The sequence below is a fragment of the Lygodium microphyllum genome, chromosome 7 (assembly GCF_053477565.2).
Source record: "Lygodium microphyllum isolate KBCC chromosome 7, Lygodium_microphyllum_v1.1.10, whole genome shotgun sequence".
Taxonomy (NCBI): Eukaryota; Viridiplantae; Streptophyta; class Polypodiopsida; order Schizaeales; family Lygodiaceae; genus Lygodium; species Lygodium microphyllum.
This window is the reverse complement of record NC_141141.1, coordinates 39,434,057-39,446,461: the sequence shown is the minus strand read 5'-3', so window position 1 is coordinate 39,446,461 and position 12,405 is coordinate 39,434,057.

Sequence of the window (12,405 nt, the reverse complement as noted above, 5' to 3'; positions counted from 1 at the left end):
GTGGAATATCTCAAGAAGAAAGTGCTTCAATTCTCTTACTTTTTTCATGTGTTTTTTGAGCTCTCTTATAGTGCAAATAAATATCTAAATAATGCAAAATATTTCTTGTTTTCCATACAACAAAGCTAACTTAGTACATGTAATGTAGGCACAACATTTCTGTTGAGCTACACCTTCAAAAGCATGCAATGTATGTCGTGGCACTATTTTCATTCTATTGGTAAATGTTGAAGTAGAATAACAAAATTTTTAAAAAGGCTACATTACATGTAGCATAGTATTGAAATAATTTGTCTATTGCATGTGAACAAACTGATCTTTCAGGCATATTTTTGTAATATGACTACAGGCTAATGTTGGGGGATGGTGGATTTTTATCCATTTGTCATGCTCATCTTCATTTATATTATCATTCTTGTCCTTGTTTCTCATGGAAAGAAAAACCATTGTCTCCTAGCTCAATGGTATAGCTTCAAAAATTCATCTAATATGGTATAGGCCTTAATGAGGAATCTCATGCCTTAACAAAATGTTAATAGATAATGTTGCTTGTTTTTTTAAATGATGCTACCATGTGAAGGTATTTTCCCTAGGGAGTCCATCTGTAATAAATCATCTATATAGCATGCATTCAAAGCATATTAAGAAATACCCTTTCTTTACATACTATAAGGCCTTAAAATGACCCCTTTTACTTTACTAAACTTATAAATTATTTTTAAATTATTATTTAAAAACCCCTTTTGTAAATATAATCTTGTAAATTTTACTAAATATAATACCCTTTCTTTTGAACTCACGTGGTATCTTACATGTTCTACAAGGTAGACCCCTCGGGGTATTTTCTATTACAAGTTTGCTACATAATCATGATTGCTCACCTCTGGATAGTCCTTTGGTTTGACAAAGATGGGCAGTTCATTGTTAGGGTTGCAGTTACTAGAGATGATGGAACAAGGAAATATTGTGACTGTATGCTAAGGATGGAGTTAATGAGGTTATTTTGGACACGAGATGATTCCATTTATTTGAAGAAAAGTGGAAAGAGGCCAGGTGAGTTGTCAATTTTATGTCTTTCTCATATTCTTTAGAACATTAGGTTTCACCCCGCCAATTTTTGCATTGTTTTTTCATGCTTTATAGTTTTTTCTACACCTCAACTTCTATAAATATTTTGGAAATACAAAATATCACTATATAAAAGAGCATCTATACAAAAAAAACATTGTGGAAAAAGATGGAGGCATGCCTATGATGATTGAAGTTCACTTGCAAGCTTAGACATGTTGCCAAGGCTCTTATGTTGGGTTCTCCACTATTGTGATGGGGTGTTTTCTTGCTAGCACAATAAAAGCTCCATGTATTTTAATGAAATTATTTTGATCCACTTCTTTTGGCTTAGGAATATGCACTTGGAAAGAAACATGTCATCCCATAAGAGAACAAGATCATTGAAGAATGTGCAAGGGTGTTTGCTATGTATGAAAAATGAGAAGTGAATGTGATACTTTGTAATGCATTAGGTAGTATGCTATCTCTCTTGGCTTTTATATTGCTTTTGAACCTGATAGTCTATAGGTGACCATTGAGGGTTACAGCTTGCATGGTTGACAGAGCCTCATACATCATATGTAACTTTCCCCAAACTTTTGAAGCTATCTTGAAGGAGGTAATCCATCAAAAGGACCTCTTTAGAGATGCATTTGAGAATATCAAAGAAGGCATGAACATAGTTTTTCTCCCAAGTTTAAGTTACCTCCTCATAATTGTCTCGGTCCCAATTGGTTGGAATAGGATATAGTATCTCAAGATGCATGATCTCTCTTTCGGATCTAGACATTTGGGAATCAATTATCTCTCGATTTGAAGCTATGACAAATTTCTATTGAAAATTTTCCTATGATGTGGGATCATATCCACAAGATGGAGGAGATTCAGGATGAGCTTTCATCCCTTAGTATGGATATTTCTTCAAAGGATCTAGTTGTGACACTTCTCTCACATCTTCCATCATTGACATATGATGTATTCTGCACCAGTCTTCTCACTTCTTGTAGGTGGGAGACTCTCATTTGAGAGAAGCTCATCCCATTGTTGTGTGTTTGGGATGATTGTAGCAACCTTGTACCTTCAGCCAATTATAGTCACATTGTTCCTTCTCTCTCTTGCATTCTCTCTTTATCTCCTCCTCTCTATGATCACTATCCTCTTTGTGTTACACACTCTCACAAGTTCATCCCATCTAACTTGTTGGATTTAAGTAGAGAGGGTAGGATTGGCACTTGCTCAAGAGATTCCATCAATACCAATTGGGAATTGGAAGCCCCCAAATAATATAATAGGAAAAAAGTGATAGGATGGTGGTTGATTTAATCATCCAAACCACACAATCCCCCGAAGCATACACATTGGCCAAAGATGTCCTTTAATAAGTACTTGCAAGAAAGCAAAGAAGATGTTTCCATTGGAGTAAAGGCGTTGATAAGAGGTGTCCTCTGAGTAATCTGAGTCTGAAAACAAGTCTTCAACCTATAAATGTAGCCAAGGTCAAGAACTAAGAGTTCTTGAAAATGGAGGCCCTGCAAATAAATGTAGATCTGCCCTAAAGGTGGCCTGATAGAGAAGCTACCCAAACTACTGAGGTACTATCTAGGTCTAAAAGGACCATCCCAATGTGAAATGAAGCAATAAATATAATTAATCTACCTAAAAAATAGGTCATCCACTTGCAAAGTGTGCTGCCCCAAACTACTAAGGTGCCACCCATTGAGAAGCCTACTACCAAAGTGCAAAACCACAACACAAAATGTAGTGTGGTTGGAGTGTTGAACATGTTACCTAGAAGGCTGTTGTATTGCCAAGTTGTAGGAGGAGACCCTTGGGCTAAAAACATAGCATAAGATGATGGTTGTCTTACACAAACACAAATTTGTGCAACCTAGTTTGAGATCACTAACCCAGGCACTTCAAAAGAGAGTATCCCAAACTTGGTGAGAACCACTGCCAAGGATGATTCTGTGGGCAAACCATCCCATGGCATATTCCTTAGGGAAGTTAAAAACCCATGAGAAAAATTATGCTACTCATGACTTGGAAATTTTGGCTATCATTAATTCCCCCAAGCTCTAGAGGCACTACTTGCTCGGCAACAAATTCTCCTTGGTCACTGACCACAAGAGCCTCAAATGGATCTTTTCCCAGACTGACCTCAACATGAGGCAATGCCACTGGATCAAGGTGCTACAAGAGTATGAATTTGAAATCAAATATAGAATTTGCAAGGAAAATGTGGTCGCTAATGTCCTAAGTCGTAAAGCATTGCTCAACTCTCTCATTATGGAGAAATCTTCGATGACCGGATCACTAGCCACCATGGTGTCAATGCCAAGAAACCCTATCCTTGAATTGGCTAGGGAGGACTCTAAAAATGGCCCACAATATCATAAAATGATATATAATGAGATCCTAAAAAATGACCAAAGTCCCAAAATCAAAGTTAAATACCAAGAGTACTCTATCTATGAAGGCCTAGTCTACTTCATGACAAGACTATGTATTATTTTGAGCCAAAAACTTAAACAACATATACTCTAGGAAGCACATGATCCCCCTTTCTTTGGTCATCCAGGATATGCCAAGACCCTCAACATGGTCAAGCAGAGCTATCACTGGGAAAGACTTAAGGGATATGTACTCAAATATGTCACAGAATGTTTGTCTTGCCAATGCAATAAGACAAAGCATGTCAAGATGCCTAGAAAGCTAGAAGCCCTCAACATCCCACAAATGAAGTGGGAATTTATCAGCATGGAATTTTTGTTGGGTTACCTCCAATTCCAGGTGGGTACAACTCAATTATGGTTGTAGTAGATATACTCACCAAGGCTGCACATCCCATCCCAGTAAAGACAAATTATAAGGTTTTAGATATTGCCAGACTGTTCATTAAGGAGATATTTAGACTCCATGGTCTACTAAAAGGATCATGAATGATCGAAAATCCCTTTTCACATCTCATTTTTGGAGAGGGATATTTGAAGCTATTGGGACTTAGCTCTATTTTAGTATGGCCTATCATCCTCAAACTGATGGCCAAATAGAAAGGGTCAATCAAGTGATTGAAGATATGCTTAGAGCATATTGTTGTCACGAACCCAAAGAAGTGGATCCAATATCTAGTCTTGGTGGAGTTCACCTACAATGCTTCCTTCCAGCAAAGCATTCAAATGATACCTTTCCAAGCATTGTATGGGCATGATTGCTGTTAACTCCATTAAATTTCTCAGACACTACTTTAAGTGTAGAGGCTTCCAAGAAGATGCTAGAAGAAATGGATGAATAGGTTAAGGCCATTAGGAAAGGCATCAAAGCCGCCAAGGATAGGAAGAAGGCTTATGCAAATTTGAATAGGCAAGAGCAGCTCTTCAAGGAGGGAGATATGGTTTTCATTTATTTACGACCCAAGAAGAGTTCTTATCCTTGGGAGAATTTAAAAATCTTAGCCCAAGGTATTGCGGGCCTTACAAGATCCTCAAGAGCCTAGGATCTAATGCTTACAAACTTCAACTCCCTGAAAATGTAAAAGTCCACAACATATTTCATGTTAGGCTAATAAAGAAATATGTGCCTAATCCTAGCCATGTAGTACTGAGTGATCAACAAATTGTAATGCCTAGCCAAGAAGTCCTTGAGCTGCAATAGAATCAAATCCTAAGTACTAGGGAGAGAAAATTCAGGATTAGAACCCTTAGAGAACACCTTGTCCAATGGAAGGATTATCCTGAAGAAGATGCTACATGGATAGATGAGAATGCTCTTCATCAACAATATCCATGGTTTCTCTCGAGATGAGGACATCTCGATTTCTCTAAGGGAAGGAGGATGTAATACTTCCATGCATTTAAAAATTAGTTGGTTAGTTTGAAAGTTAGTTAGTCAATTAATAAGTTAGTAAGGTTACTAACTAAAGACTAACTAAAGTAAAAACTAATTAACATTAATAACTAACAATTTTTATTTAATTTAAAATATAAAAAACCAAGAGTCGTAATCTAACATTTTTCTCGGATTGATAAGGGACTGTAGCCACCTTTCATGGAAGTTACAACATGAACAAGAGTTATGAGCCATATTAATCACTAGTGTTAATGTGTATAGTATGGAAAGTCAAAAAATGTTAGATTTTTTGGGCAAAACTAGCATATTTTAGATATTTTAGATATTACTTGTTGTAAATATCCTAAAAAGCTATGGAGATTTCTAAAACAGGATGTCATGTAAAAAAAAGCAAGTGGTTTTTAAAGCTTGTTTTGGAGATTTAATACAAAAAAGAAGGATTGGCAAAATCACGTGCATCGCGATCACAGTTTATAGGCAATAAACAACACTTCGAACAACAGAGAGAAGAAGGAGTGATCTGGAAGATTTCTAAACAAGTGTCTTGGAGTTTCGTTTTGGAGCCAATGAAACTATCAAAATTGTGCTTTGAGCATCATATTGATGATTTTTCCAAGATCCCCTCCACAAAGAGCTCTTATTCTCAGTCACAACCCTTCTTCTCTTGTTTAGCTATAAATATGAGTCATGGGAAGCAGTTAGAAAAGCACAAGGAGACCCCAAGGGGTTGCAAGAGAGAGGTAGAGAGAAGGAGGTAGAAGGATACCCCTCCAAGAGATTGAGAGAAGGAGCTTGAGAGAGAGAGAGAGAGAGAGAGAGAGAGAGAGAGGAGTTACCCTGAGAGGCTGCGAGGGAGAGAGTTAGCTCAATTCCCCCTATCTCGGTCTTTGACTAAGCCATCTTCTTTTACACTCTCCCATCTCAAATCCATTCCCCCTTCTTTATCTCTTGAATCCACTTGTGCAGACGATGGACCCCAAGCAAAAGACCTCTCCAAATGCTGAAACTCCCACCACAACCAACGCAACCGCGAGCCAAGGGACTGCAACTATAGAAAACACATCTCTTATGAATCAGGTGCATCCCATTGTATTAGTAAAAAGAAAAATTTTGTTAATCACATTCATCTTAGGTGATCAATTAAAATTGCATTTAGAAGCCATTAAATTGCACATAAATTACATGGAAATTTCATGCTAATATATATGAAAAGTTTCATGAATATGCATTAAATTGCAATTAAGCCAGATAGATTTTATGCATCCGCATCCATTTGCTTAGTTAAAATAATAGCAAATCCTATTACATCTCACAAAACATAGATTGAACTTGTGATAGAATACGTAGGATTCCTAGGAAGTTGAAAAAATTTCAAACCCTAAAGAGTTGAAGGATTCTTCTCAAGACACATCTTGCTTGAAGCTGAAATGAATTCAAAGTCCTTAAGTAACTATATGAATTATGCGACAAACCCTAGTTCAAATGAATACATAGGGTTTTGTTATAGTAGGGAAGCCAATGTCCCAAATTGCAATCAACATTGCAAGGATACTCCTTCATTCAAAAGAATGAGGGAATTAAATTAGGTTATCTCTAGAAATATCGAGCAATAACACGGATAAAGTTTAGACTAGATACTATTGCATCAAATCAGAGTTTCCTTTGGCAGAGAGAATAAAGAATTATCTAGTACATTTTATGCACTTCTGCTTGTGTTTGTACTTAGGAACACCTATTTTGAAAATGAGTCATCTAACAAAGGAATTGACAAGAAGAAAAGCTTTCAAATTGGATTTAGGTTGAAACACCTAGGAAAGGCGTGTTGAGTACCCTAGCTAGCTACCAACCCTATTCAAGGGGATTTTTTATAGCCACGTTGGGAATGTGGACCGAACCTATTGTGAGAGGTCTCTTCGTAGAAACGTCTATTTGTAGGAGGATGCTAGGGTGCCAGGGGGGCTCTGGATGTAAATCCCCTACCTTCGGGTCCTACTTAGATGGTCTACGTGACTTGGGAAGGAATCTCAAGGCCCTATTACTAGTGTAAGTGCGAAAACTTTGAGGAAAATAAGACGCATCCTTACGGATTGCAGGAATCGTCCCATGGGTTGGATTTGTATCTTAGTTGAAAATTTAATATAAATTTTACTTTCAATGAATATTTTTTATATGTAATCGTGTCAATGCATAAAATTATGTAAAGGAACATGTGACTAACATATTAATTAAGGAAGCTGCTTGTATGTGTTACCATTAATGTGCATGTGCCCTTAGGTAAGTAGGAAACTAAAGCTATCAAGGGAAGCAGATGAGCAGAACCCTCGACGGGTGCGTCCTATGTCAGGGTGGTCCCAGAGAACTGGGAGGCTTCTCAACATTCAAATCGCGACAATGACGTATTGACCTTAGATAATGTAGGGTAGAACCCTGGCTTATATCGTTTTAGGGGACCGGAATGGAACTTTATCCTATGGGTAGAGAGGTCAAACGATGCATCCCTCTCATTTCCCATTCTCTTTGAACCAAGTGCGATATGAGTCCGCCTCGGTTTAGATGCTCTGCACAAAGTACAACATCAAAAGAATGACTCTAGAAGGCTATAGAATGACTTGACCATTAGAATTCAAGAAAGATTCAGATCGATCCTAACAAGGTTGGTCGATATGTTTTGTTGTGGAGTAGACTCAGGAGTCGCTAACCAACAAACCCTGTGACATTCTATGGGAGTGCTAGGTGGCATCTTTTAGATTAGGACTCCTGATGGACTACTAAAATGTGTCACGACCTAGGCACATTATAGCCCTATGGGTGAAGTTGCATTGAAATTGAAAACATTGCCTTCTCCATGACATCATCTATTTGTCACTATAATGGAGCATCTAGGTCTGCTCTTGCAATTGGGCTACCCACATCTCTTTGCCCTCATCTCTCCCCTCAAAAGGTACCATATAGTTGAATTGAGGACCAAAAGCGCTTTCTTGCCACCACTCAAATTTTTGGTGAAAGATGTCATAATCTACCACCACATCCTTAATTTACCTTTGGATGCTCACAATAGCAAAGATGTCATCGACACTCATGCCATTATATCGATCTATCTCATCCACATGTGGCGGGACATCCTGTACATCAAAATCTATAAAATCATTGGGTGCATCGCACACCATGATATAGTATAGTTCTTCTTCTCTTATCTCCAAAATCTCCAACACATCTTTCATGAATAGGTATTCAACCCCCTCAATGGTGAGATAGCATTGGAGATCTAACTTTTATGTATCAAGGGTTTTATAAAAAATTTAACTTAAAGTCCTAACCATAGATATTTTATTTCAATAATGTAAAGTCACCATTAAAATTACTCAAATAGACAAATGCTTCATTACTCTTCAGTATATCCCCAAATTGCGAAAATACATGGATCTAGGACATGGCTATGGAGATTGAAAGAGGAAGACTGAGCTCATGAAGACATAGACATTAAGACTAATTGTCACACAAGTGAATTAGCTTCCAAGATTGAAACTTGGACTCATAAACACAATCTTGTGTGTTGACAATGACACACACACTTTACTGGAAGGACAAAAGTACTATGACATTGCATTAAAAAAGAGACCAAGTATAATGCTTTATAGGGATAGACTCGGCTGCACTTTCGATCATTGTGCATATGGGATTCTCCATCTTGAGCCCACACTGCTCCATACAAAGAGGCTGAGCTTTGGGTGTGATAGCCAACATCTCAACAACCCTCCTCAATCACAACCAGAAAAGTAAAAAGTGTATAGAGGCTTTAGTGAGCAACCACCTGCAAAGTGTGAGCACACCACAAACATGGTAAACACTAGAGGCTCTTGCAGAAAAGGCTAAGCGTGTGGATACCAAAGACATGGTGGACATCCAACGGTTGTAATAGGGGCCTCACAAAGTATACAAAGGCTATAGTACAAGGTTACAAGAGGAGTTTACAAGCTTATGTCAAAAGCCTAAGGGCTAGGCAATACAAGGCTAAAAAAGTCTATCAGAATAGGAGTAGAAGGATTGATAAAGCTTGTCCTTCTCCTAGTGGTCTTCTTCTTCCTTTGCTCCATGGTCTTCTTCTTCTTTAACAACAGCTAGATAGGCCTTTGGAGACCTCTTCCTAGAATGACAGAATTTCTCCATGTGCCCGATCCTTTTGCAGAAGTCACATACTAGTTGATATTTCCTGCCCTTGTACCTATTATCGACATATAACATTTGCTCATCTTTAAAGGTGCTTGGTTCTTCTTTAGATTTTATCTTGTTTTCTTCTTCTAGCAGGGAGGCCTTACTATCAACCGGTTTAGGACTAGGCATGCTAACTAATGTAGTTGACACATTATTATAGTCAAGAGGTAGGCTTTTTAACAACACACCAATACAAATATCTTCATCCATCTTGAGATCAATTCCTACAAGCTGAGTAAGGATAATTTCCATGTATTTTAAATGAGTTGCAAGAGATGTGTTTGGTTTCATATCTAGCTTGAAAAATTCAATCAATAATCCATACTTAGATGACTTTGATTGTGTACTAAACAAGGTATCTAATCTCTTCCATGTATCATTGGAGGTTTCACAGGTATCCACATGGTGGATGTAGCTATCATCCAATTCCAGCTTAATGATGGCATGTGCTTTGTCATTATTCTTTTGCCAAGTAGCTGCAATGTCTGCATCCTAAGGCTTCTTCTCTTTTCCATCGGTAATTACCCAAAGACCCTTCTTCATCAGGATGAGCTTGATGCGAGTTTTGGTAGGTGTGAAATCCGAATCCTTTGAATCAACATGTCAGTGAATCTTTGCCCATGCTAGATGACTGGTGGAGCAACAGCTAATCAACACAAATTCTTAGATTTTTAGTGGCAAAAAAGTTGATTGTGTGAAAAGACACAAGTGCTAAGAGCACTAGATTAGTGCCAATAGACACCGTGTTTGTATCTTCTTCCTTGAGTCTTCCAAATCTTCAAACTCCTTAGAGATATTCCAAAACCTGATCTTCCCCTCCTTGATTTGATGCTGGGAATTTTAGATTTGAGTGGCAGGAACTTCAAAGAGTTGGAGCATGTGGGAAGGTGAAGTGAAAAAAGCTTTGAGAAAAGTTGGCTATGGCATATTAGGGTTCTCAGGACAGGGGTCTAATTTTTTACTTACTCTACAACTTATAGAGATGGCCATTTGGGAAACCCATTGAGTGGGAAAGGGCTTGGGTGTGGTTCCTCAATTACCCTATGGTAGACGTCAAGATCATGACCTCCACATATTGCGCTAATAGTATGAATAGCAACAGGCACAAACATAGCAGCGATGGCAAATTTTTGCAATGCTGAGCTCTGCGATGAGTAATGTTGAGTTGTGATGGGCTAGGGAGGAGTGCCTTGAGGTCAACAAGAGATCTCTAGAAGAAAGCTTCAAGAAATATTTCCTGGTTTGGGAGATCTAGCTCCTCAAGGGTGGCAGGGTACTAGTTTGGCTATGGCTACTACAAGCTTGATTGAAGATACAAGTGAAGATGGAGCTAGAAGTGAAGTCACAAGCTGACTAGAAGTGAAGAGGAGCTAAGAGAGAATTGAGATGAGCTAGGCCACCCCCGACTAGGCTCTGATACCATGTGAAAATACATGGATCTAGGAGATGGCTATGGAGGCGGAAAGAGGAAGAGTGAGCTCATGAAGACAGACATTAAGACTGACTATCACACAAGTGAATTAGGTTCCAAGATTCATACTTGGGCTCATAAAAAAAATCTTGTGTGTTGAAAATGGCTATGGAGGTTGAAAGAGGAAGAGTGAGCTCATGAAGTGAATTAGGTTCAAAGATTGAGAGTTGGACTCATAAGCACAATCTTGTATGTTGATAATGACACAAACACTTTACTTAAAGGACAATAGTACTATGACATTGCATTAAAAAAGAGAGCAAGCACAATGCTTTATATATGGATAGAAAGGGATGCACTTTCCACCACTATGCATATGGGATTCTGCATCCCGAGCCCACAGTACTCCATACAAAGAGGCTAAGCTGGGTGTGATAGCCAATATCTCAACACTAAATATGTTTGGATTGTTGAGTACGTTTAAGTCTAACTAGAAGAAATATTGGGATGTTTTAAAGAAATTTTTCTAAAATACCTTCAAAAAAAATACCTAGAAATCTAAATACTTCCAACACTTACTTTCATTCCTTCCAACAACAGAGCAAGTGCTCAAAAAATGAGTAGAAGAGATGAGCTGCAATATATCGTTATACAAAGATAATATTCCAAAGGCTACAAAACTCTAGCTTGCAATTTAATCATAATTTTAACCATCAAGATTCTCTAATTACAATATATATACTCACATGCTTAGATCATAGTAAATCAAAATTATCGAAGTTAAAAGTACATAGAAGTTCTACAAAAGTTTGTATTTGCTCTTTATAAGAATTTTTACAAGGATTCCACTATCTCAAGGATATGTGGAGAAGTACATTTCTTGCATGTCAATGATTGTTCACTACAAGTCTTGACCTTTCTATTATCTAACCGGGGATAGAAGTTGCATAGGGGCTCATTGGACATTAATTGGATTTATTGTTTCATAAAAGAAATGGGCCAATGAACTTTCTATTATCTAACTGGGAATAGAAGTTGCATAGGGGCTCATTGGACATTAATTGGACTTCTTTTCTTAGAAAAGAAATGGGCCAATGACTCTCTACGATGACTACAAAAAGACTATGACCATTCCACGAGATAATCACATCTATGAGAGCTATATGTGTCTCATCCCGATATCTTGATCTAACCTGATCCACTCCCCTTGCAAAAGTGGCCATCTTCTATAACGAAAGTGAATGCATAGAGTTCATCTAGCGATGAAATACCTGTAAGTAAAACAAAAAATACGATAAGTAAAAGTGACTAGCACAACAATTCATGTAAGCAACACCTATATCAATTAAATCAAGGCATACAATTGAGTAAAAAAAAAGATTTACCTAAATGTAAAATTTGATTGGTTGACCCTGCACTCGATCGCTCATTAAAATGTGTTATTTTGACCTACCATGGCTTTCCCGCTAGTTGACTCATCCATTCCTCATAGGGACAGTTGCATTGATAAGTAATCTATGTGTTCTTTAGAACCTCACATAAACCAAACAAATGTGTAAACAATGAAAATGGAATAAACCAACTAAGATATACATCTTTGGAGCCTATGCTAGGTTTCATAACACTATTGATGTCAGATTTTATCTTTGACTTGCATACTCTCAACAACTCCAAGCTACAAATCAACCATTCACAACTAGATAGTAGCATCAATGGGATATGCTGCAATCTCTGACTTTCTACTACATATAATGAATTATAAAAAAAGATGTTTTGAGTTGCAAGTTGACTTGCAAAGTTATTATCATAGATTAAAGAACTTATGTATTCATGCCAAACATGTATCTTGCCACTCAAATATTCAACGTTCTTCCATTCATGCAAAG